Source organism: Neofelis nebulosa, chromosome 12, assembly GCF_028018385.1.
Source record: "Neofelis nebulosa isolate mNeoNeb1 chromosome 12, mNeoNeb1.pri, whole genome shotgun sequence".
In the NCBI taxonomy this organism is placed as follows: Eukaryota; Metazoa; Chordata; class Mammalia; order Carnivora; family Felidae; genus Neofelis; species Neofelis nebulosa.
Window position 1 is genome coordinate 45,061,854 of NC_080793.1, and position 10,248 is coordinate 45,072,101.

General features: G+C 38.6%; 1 pseudogene; it reads right to left on the minus strand.

Moving 5' to 3' along the window:
• Window positions 1–341: 341 nt before the first annotated feature.
• LOC131492258 (U6 spliceosomal RNA) lies at window positions 342–435 on the minus strand (annotated as a pseudogene).
• Window positions 436–10,248: the final 9,813 nt, after the last annotated feature.

Genomic DNA, 10,248 nt, shown 5'->3' on the forward strand with positions numbered 1-10,248 from the left:
GGAAATTGAGCCAGAAAGAAGTTTAATAACTTGCCAGTAGCCACACAGCAGGAATGTGATTTTATCTGAAGGGCAATACGAAATCACTGAATGGTGTTACACAGGGGAGTCTCATGATCAGATTCACATTTTAGAAAGAGTCTCTGGGTGCAGTAGGTTCCCAACTCAAAATCCCCCTCTTGTGAGGACGTGTGGACCTCAATCTCTCTGCTCTTATCAGTGTGACTCCATTGACTAAAGGAGTCAGCAGGAGGGAAGATGATTGCCAAGGCACCACAGAAAAGGTCACCTTAAAACTGCTTCTTAAAAAAATTAATAAACTTTATTATTTTTTAATTGAGAAAAATATGGAATGGGTCATGAATTTGCACAGGGACCATGCTAACCTTCTCTATGTTATTCCAGTTTTAGTATATGTGCTGGCGAAGAGAGCACAGAAAAGGAGATGTTTGGAAGGAATAAGGTTGGTATATGCAGGAAAGAATATATTGTGGGTCTCCAGAGCATTAGGATTTGGGTAATAGTTTTAATAACAATATAAAGACAATAAACGGATCCCCAAATGAGCTCTTGTACCTAGTTCAAATAATGGATATGATATTACATCAATATTTTGAGCATTTCAATTTACTTTTGAACATAAAACAGACAATTTAGTGGGTAGATTAAAGGCAAAGTCAAAAATCTTTAAAGCAGATTTTGTTAAGGACCCATGTATCCTTCCCTACCTGTTTACTGAGGTTGGATAATAGTGATCACAATTTGCATTTCTCTTTGTCATAAATAGAGAGACATGTAGACCGAGGGGGGAAAGGGTCCTTCCTAAATGACAGTGACATCTCTGACAGCAGAGAAAGGATGTTATGAGACATCTCATATATTAATCTTTCCGTTTTGGTCTATAAAGACCCGAGTTTGGCTACTTTCACTTATATGCTTTTAAGGAGATAAAGTTAGGTCAGAACAGGAGATTTGGGGCGGGGGGTGGGGGGGCGTGATACAGATTTACAGCTCAAGTGTCCAGGAATACGGGTCGGCTCTGCAATTGTGGCTTCTCTTTAACAGCCACAGGCACTGAGTCTTTCCAGGTACCATTTCCAGGGGCCAGCTTGGCAGAGGATTTTTAATGCCACTCTTTGCAAACAAACTGCCCGGCCAGGGAAATTGTCAGAAAAGATCAGTGCAGGTTTAGGGATGGTTTTTTGAAGTTTTCCTGAAATAACCAATAATGAGTTGCAGGCTTTGATAGCTCTTTTTATAGATCTTGCAGCAGCTGGATCAAAATCTAATGAAGATGTTTGCATCTGACAATGGCAGGCCTGCACATTTCTATCTTATTTCTTGAGTGCGCAAATGCATTTCATTTGGGAACATGAAAGGCATATTTAGTGACAACTGATGGTTCTTTGTTTTTTAATTCCCAATAATGTCTTCAGTAAGTGCTTTTGTTAACATTTTTGCATTATACAATAGGTGACACAGGAAGATAATCGGTGTGCTGAAAGCAATTAAAGAGTTTATATCCAACTTGTTCTGCCTATTAAATGGATCCATTCGGCATAGAAGCACATTAGCATCTTTACAGTGGAATGATTGTGGAAATAGGTTATTCACGGGGCTTGTGCATCTTCCTCCTGCTGCAATAAGACATATCTTCAAGATTGGAGAAGAGGAATGAGCCATTTTTCTCCCCTTGGAACTGTAAACAGAAGGAAAACTATTAATAGATGCTGTAGCTAATCCCAAGAAGCTGCAACCGAGAGATTAAATAATGTCGTGAAGAGAGAAAGCCAGAATGCAGGGAGGGGAGGGAGGGAGGAGGAGGAGGGAGGCGGGTTCCCTGATTACTGTGCTGCATTAGACAAGGACAGACTGAAGGACTCCAGCTGATCATGGGGTTGACTGGGGACTCCTGTTTTCAGCAAAGTAAATATCTCTTCCCCTATTGCTTGAGAGCTGTTCCAATGGGAATATTTATGGTTTTTTTTTTTTTTTTTTTTTTTTAAGTAGTAGTCAAGATGATTTTAAGTAGGATTTGGATGCCATGGAGATGCAGCTGAGCTAAAGGGGCGGATGGATGTTTTGAGCAAAAACTTGTGCTTTGTGTTTAAAAAGCCCCATGGAAGTAGGAGGTCTTTGGGTAAGTTCACCATTTGAGCCTGGGACCCCGTTTGTAATGCCACAGAGAATGTATTCTAACAAGAGGGATTGGAATGTAATTAAATCTTGTGCCTGGCATATTCAAAATGATTAAATGTCCCCGGGTTTTCTTCCTATGAATACTCTTGGACTTTTGCTCCTCATCTCTTCAATGTATGCATGCTCACCGGGAGGCGTTGTGAGTCAGCGGCTGTGCTGAGAATCAGCACTTCTTCGTATCTTCACACACACTGTGAGGTTGGCATTACTGATACGGTTTGGTACTACTCAAAGTGTGGTCCGTGGACATCCTCCTTATCACCATGACGTGGAAACTTATCAGACATGCAAATTCTCTGACACTGCACTAGACCTAATACATCAGAATCTCTAAGGGAGGGCCCCTGAAATATGTCTTAACAAACTGGGCCTGAATTATATCTCCTTGAGCTTAACAAGCCCTACAGGTGATGGCTATGCCCACGAACATTTGAGAAGCAGTGTTTTATTGTTGGGAAATCTGAAGCTCAGAGTGGGTGGGTGCTATGTTGAGGTCACGCACTTTCTGAGAAACGGAGTTGAATTCTGGCTTAGGATTTATTATGTTCCAAGCTGGGATCTCTTATTGAATCATTAAAATACCTGGTCAGCCCCTCCTGGGGTCAGGAACATGCTTGGTCTCTGCAGATGGTCTTTCATTAGGCATTATGACTGAGGATGCTTGGCATCTATGACTGACTTGAGCTTTTGTTTCTCTGCTAGAATAAATTCTATTGTCTCAGCCAATGCAGTGAGCTTCTGAACCAGGCCTGACCCACTCGCCACCCTTCTGGTGTTTAGAGATCAGGAAAACTCAGTGACTGGCAGGTGGGCCAAAGGATGAGAGTGTGGCACCCATTTATTTCACCTACAGAAACCCTGTGGAGAGAACTGACTGTTGACTGTCTCTCGACATTTTTATATCTATTAAGCTTGGGGTGAAAGAATAGCTCCTGGCATGTTATAGAAATAAATCAAATTTATTTGTGACTGCAGATCATTAAATATCAGTAGCAAATTGACATAGATCAAGGGACTCATTGGATGCATGAGAATATAGGCCAGCACATGGGGAAGGAGGCCTATGGATGTCTGGCCCTGTTGTCTATCATTCTCCATGCTTGAATAAGTCTTAGCTCAGGTTTTTGGTATTCAGGCGGTGTGGAGCCTCAGAAAGAGCTGGGTGCTTATTCGGATATGACTGCTTTTACTGACATCATTTTGCCTTCTCTTCACCCATTTTTGCCCTTTTTTGGGATATCATTTAGAAGTCATGACCCAGCACTTTAAATATGTTATTCACTCAATAAAGGCAGGCTTTCAAAACAAAATTAATGCTGTTATTTGGCAGCTGATACCGTGACTAAAGGGTTTCAAGGAGGGAGTATGTTAGAGGAAACGAGCTGTAGTATCTTACAAGCTGAGGTTCCAACCTTGGGTCTGCCAACCTGATAGTCTGTATGTCCTTGGGCCTGCTGCTTTTAACCTCTCTGAGCAGTTGTTTCCTTCTGTAAAGTAGAGAATGTTTTCTAGCTCACAGAGTGATTACATGGATTAAACATGGGGCAACCGTATAATCAGTTTGCCCAGGACCATCCAGGTTTACACTCGTTGACTTGATGTAATTATTTATACCATTCCCTTTGAACTCTGAACGTGTCCTGATGTGGATGATAAATTACACAGTCACCCTAATTAAATAAGATAATGTATGTAATGTGTCATGTCCCAGCGGTATTCAGTGAATGAGAGCTATTCGTTGAAATACTGCATCTGGAAACCAGTCGTACTTTCCACCGCACTAGACTTAGTTTTCCTCCTTGCAAAATGAACGATGAGGCATGCAGGGCTGTGCCTATCTGTGCCAGGGGGTGTGACAAGCCTGGGCTTCCCTGTGCCACTCCTTTACTCTGTGACACTTCGTAGGTCAGGAACAGCAAGAGCCTCGGCTGAAACTCACCAGTCACTTCTGCAGAATCAAGTGTTGCTGTCACCTAGGGATAACTGGGGCCACTGGTGTGGTGTTTTGGAGCTTTTAGAAGAAAACCTATGTACAGCAAGGAAGCTTATTCTATTTATGAGTATTCACTAATGCCTGGTGCTTGAAGTCTCTGAACTCAAGGTGGGCAGTGTTTGTCACATCTTACAAACGAGGGGTCCCAGACTCAGAGAAGTTAAGAAACGTTTTTAAAGTCATATATTTGATAAGGGGAGAAGCTAAAGTCTTTTTTTCTTGTCTTCTAGCCTCTTTCCACGTGTAATGCTCAAATGCCATTAATGAAGAACAATTCTAATACCACCTGAAATGATGAGTAATACCAATCAGTTTAATATCATTCTTGGCTTCCTATCTTTGGCAGGTGGAGTAGAAAACACTCTGCCTCAAGGAAGGAGGATATTTCTAAAACCAACCTGCCATTTCTCTGATCTTAATGTTTCCCCCCCATATGCCCATCATAGATTCTGCTTTTCAGAGATCATTGAGCATCCCAGATATTAATTGCTGCTATCCTGTTGCCTCTGCCAAACATCCCCAAATTAGGATTACTAGAAAGCAGAAGGTCTGATCTGGGCTTGATGTGGGAGCTACTAATGGACAAAATGAGAAGAGGAGGAGAAAGGGGGAAGGCAGGGATGGCTGTCAGATCAGACCCGTCGCTCTATAGACAGATGGAGACTTTTTGGAGAAACCCATTCTTGCCACTTCCCTAACCATTTTAGGTTAATTCTGACCTGCTTTAGGTAGATAAAGATAAATGTGAATTTTAAATTATATTTAATCTTCATTAAAGTAATTATCTCTCTTAATGAAGAATTTGCTGGGTTGTGGTTGTGCAATGGAGTATAAAATCCTAAGTGAATAAAATCAATTTCATTTTCAGGCTAGCTTTTCTGTCCATTAATAAACAAGGCACAGAAAATATATTTGCTCAGACTCATGCAGCCGGCTCATGGCTTAGGTGAAGCCAATACCACTTACAGAAGCAGGAAAGTTGGCTCTCCATTCCTCACCCTTCATTTTTCAACCTAAAAGAAAGCTTCCACCCTAGGAAAGTTCCATGAGTTTCCATATTGGGGCTGTTTACTGGGTCCAGCAGTGAGACCACTGCGGGTAATATCTCACACCCAGACGACTGCTCTAATGGAACAGTGTTTGTGTGGCGCGGTGTATTTCATCTAAGTGCTCTGGTTTATTAATCACATAAGTATGAATTAGACTCTGGCATGCTTATGTTTCCTAATGTATGAAAATTGCTTATTTATTTCCATGCTGTTACAACAGAAAGAAACAGACTGGTTCTAAATAGCAGTGTACTGTAGTGTGAAGCAATTAAGTGAGTTATGCATGCCCTTCAGGAAGAGGGTAATGGGGACTTGGTGCCAGCCAGTCCTCATCGCTGCTGGGAAAAGGGAAAAGGACATGTCACGGAAGAACAGAGACTTGTCTCTGTTTCAGTGCAAACATGTGAGCTTATTATTGTAGTTCAGTCTTAAGATTTAGCTCCTGTGAACTTGCTGATTGGCTCCGTTGAAACTTCTGAAAAAAAAAAAAAACATACAAAAGAGCTGAAAAGAGCTGAAAAGAGCATCACCCGCGGGAAGGTACGAATTAAAGATGTTGATGACACTTTACCTCTCTTTCTTTTAGGCACCACTCTCCTCCTAAAACTTAATAGTAACAGATGCAAAACACCCCCAAAACCATAGTGTCCACATACCATCAGCCCTGCTGGCTGAGGCAGCTAGAGAGTTGTGGCAGGAGCAGCTCTACACTTCCTTTCATTTTTTACATATGAGGAAACTGAGACCTAATGAAATTAAACAACCTGCCTACAGTTACATAGCTGGTAAGTGACAGAGATGGGATCTGAACCCCAAGTGGCCTGGCTCTAAAGTCCATGCTCTTAACTGCCTTGCTTCCTTGATTCTATTGTTTTTGTGTGGCCGAGGTCACATCACTGAACCCCTCAGAACTTTGGTCCCTTTGTCTGTAAAATGGGGAGGTAACATTTACTGAGGTCCTACTCAGGTGTCATGCTAGGCTCCTCATAGATGTCGTTGCACTTGACCTTTACCATTACGTTAAGGTAGACCAATTCTCTTCATTTAGTATCTGAGAAAACTGGCTCAGAGATATTTTGTAGCTCCAGGGTCACAAGGAGTGTGAGGGATGGAACAAAGTGTTGGACTCCAATTCACCTGTTCTAAAGCTTGCATTTCTTTTATTACGTTATGCTATAGGGCTCTGAGGAGGTCATATAAGATGATGGATGTGAAAGCACCGAACACTTCCGGGCACATTAAACTCCCAGAAAAAGTTAGCTCTGCAAGTGCTTGGCAAATTGTATAGAAATGTTTGTTATTATTGTCACTACCTTGGTCTGACAGAGGAAAGTGTTCTTAATGGGAGGATGTGCCCTGTAGGAGGCCCAGCTATTAATAGCCAGTAGTGATGTTTACTGCACTCACTTATGAGACTTTAGTTCAGAAAGTTCTCAAATAGAAAAAGCTGATCTAAATTGCTTAATCACAAAATGATAGACTGCATTTCTCCTGAGTTATCTCCTAAAGACATGACTTCTGTGGCTATCAAGGAGCTGAAAAGGCAAACTGCTTTTTGATCTTTGTTTTCAATTCAGAAAATAACACAGAACTATATAAAGGACACTGCAACAAACATCATGTACTCACTAACCAAGGTGAGTACATTATAGGTAATATTTGTTTCAAATGATGGAAAAAAAAAAGTAACCACAGATATATTCCCCTTATCAGAAAATAATACCTTTCTCTTTTCGTCTTTGTTTCCTTTTATCCAACTGCATCATAAATTTTATGAATATCCAATCCATATTTTTTACTTTTTAATTAATATGTATGTAACCACAAACAGTGGATGATATTGTTTTAAGTATTTCCGTAAATAGTAATGTACTTCAACTTGCTATTTTCATAATCAATCTCATGTGGGTGAGATTTAACCATGTCAATACACATATGTCTAGTTTAATCACTAATTGCTGTATAGTATTTCATTCTCTGAATATGCTGAAATTTATTGATATCTGCTTTAAACATTTGAATTACTTATGATTTTGATCATACTAAATCGAATGCTGATTTTTAGCTTACATTATTTGGACTGTATAAATGTTGCTCACAGCTGAGTCATTCTCAGTTCTCATTTCAAGAATTCTCATTTATTTTTCTCTCAGTAATATCATTCCTAGATTCCTTGACCCTCTTGTTTGATCTGTACTGGACCTGCTGTTTTGCTGTCCTCCCAGATTTATCTTTATTATCATCCTGGGAATCCGCTTCCCTTCTCTCCTGTTGGCCTGTTCTAGGTCCCAGATCTTCCTCTCCCTGTGAAAGATTGTCTGTTGTATATGCAACATCACTGTCATGCTTTTTTTTTTTTTTAATTTTATTTATTTATTTTGGGAAAGAGAGAGAACGTGAGTAGGGGAGGAGCAGAGGGAGAGGGAGAGAAAGAATTCCAAGCAGACTCCACGCCCAGCACAGAGCCCCACCATGGGGCTCAGTCTCACTAGTTTTGAGATCATGACCTGAGCCGAAATCAAGAATTGGATGCTTAACTGACTGAGCCACCCAGGCGCCCCTCTCATCCTTTTTTATATTTTCCTCTGCATTGCATGGCAGGAGCTTGAAACTCCATTTTCCATAATTATTCTTCTCATAATTTTGCGTTAAAGTCTACAAAACAGAAGTATTTTCATGAACTTTTTTTAGAAGGCAAAATAGAAGACATTATTCTCTAGTGGCAGTCACATGTAGACGATAGGTAGAAATGGGAAGTTCTTGGGGCACCTGGGTGGCTCAGTTGGTTGAGCACCTGACTCTTGATTTCAGCTCAGGTCGTGATCTCACGGTTTGTGAGATTGAGCCTTGCCTCGGGCTCTGCACTAACAGCACGAAGCCTGCTTGGGATTCTCTCTCTCCCTCTCTTTCTCTGCCCTGACCCCTGTGCACATGTGTGTGCTTTCTCTCTCTCCATCTCAAAATAAATAAATAAACATGAAAGAAAAAAGAAATTGGGAAGCTCTTGAGAATCACCCTGGGGGCTGCAAGTAACTGAAATGAAATTCCTACCACTTTCTCTGAAACCCACTTTCCCAGCATTTTCATTGGTTGTGTAATTTTCTAATTCCCTTTATTAAAGCCTTTCTACTTTGTATATCTACACTGTTTTTTTGATTGACTACTGTATTTTGTTTGAACACATTCTCCAGTAGTTAACCTCACAAATGATTAACAGTTTGCCTGAGTATAAAATTCAAGATTGTAAATATTTTTACCTTGGAATGTGTAAGGTATCCATATACTGTCTTTTAGACTTCATTTTGTTATGGTTAAAAAGTGTAAGCCTGGTATTCTGATTCTTGATTCTTTACATGTGAAATTTAGCCTCTGTACTCCCCCTACCCCCACCCAGGAACTTATAAAATCTCTCATAATTGCTGGTTTCTGTACCAAAGATGTTGTGTGTTCATATGAACCTCTCAGGCACTGTACCAGACAATCAGTGGTCCTCTAACATTGTCTGCTCTGTCTTTCTGTCACCTCTGCTAACCAGATGTTTGTGATCCTGGCTTGATCCTTGTACTTACTCATTTTTCTCCTATCAGAAAATTTACCTTTTTCTTTTTAATTTTTGAGAGTTATATTTGATTTTATCTTAAAACATTTATGCTGCTTTAACAAAATTGGTAATTGAGGATATTTAACACAACGTATTGATGATATACTTAGCAATTTTATAGAACTGTTTCTAATATTTTTCTATGAAGTTCCTTGGATTTTTTATGTCTCTCTATATATTTTTGCCTACATATAATGGCAATGTTTTCTCTTTTTCTCTCCTCAATTTTTATCTTTCTTACTTTTTTTTTTTTTTATTGTTTAGGGACTTTATTACATGTTGACTACTCATGATAAAAACAAATATCCTTGCCTTATCCTAGTGTTTGTGGGAGAATTTATATATTCTCATCATTTAATATGTGATTACCTTTTGCTCTCTTTGATTGAGACCCTTTGTAAATTTAAGGACATCTCATTCTAAGCCTAACTCACTATTTATGTCAGCATTTTTTTCTTTTGCACTTACTGAAATGACTAGTTTTCATTCTTTGTATTATAGTTCATGTTGTGATTCTTATTTTTCCATTTTTTTAAATTTATTTTTATGAAATAAAGATGACCTATTTCTGAAAAACTATTTTAGCCTAGCATTTTGTTAAGAGATACTTTTTACTTTCACTTCATTCTTTGTGACGTTTAAAAATCAGGTTTTAGAATATTTTACTTTATATAATCTATATTTTTTAATGAAAATTATCAAGTTTAAAATTTTTTGACTTAATTTTTTGTAGTAATACTATTACTAAAGATATTTTAAATGTAACTTATCACTCTTTTTAAGTCCTTAGCATATTTTTACTTTTTTCTTTTACCTTTGGTCAGTCTTCCCAGAAATTTGCACATTTTATTGGTCTTATTGGGGAAAAAATGCTTTTTAAAAAATGTTATTTTCTTGAATTTTTTTTGAATTTCTTTTATTTTTCTAATTTATTTTCTGCTAATTTTACCAGATTAGCTTTTATTTATTTATTTATTTTTGGTAGTTGCTTTAAATGATAAATTGATTTACTGTCACTATTTTTTTTTAAAAAAGAATACATTTAGAGCTACATATTTTCTCCAAGAATTTCTTTGACTGCATTATAGAATTTCGAAGTAGGGACTTTCTTTCTTTAAACTAATTTCAGAATATTTAAAAATCTTTCTTTGTAATTTCATCCTTAATTCATGAATTAGACTATGTTTTTTAAGTATCTACAAGTTAATTTTTAAAAAAAATATAATTTATTGTCAAGTTAGCTAACATATAGTGTATACATTGTGCTCTGGGCTTTGGGAATAGATTCCCATGATTCAGCACTTATATCCAACACCCAGTGCCCTCCTCAGTGCCCATCACCCATTTTCCCCTTTCCCCAGCCACCCCCAACAACCCTCAGTTTGTTTTCTGTATTTAAGAATCTC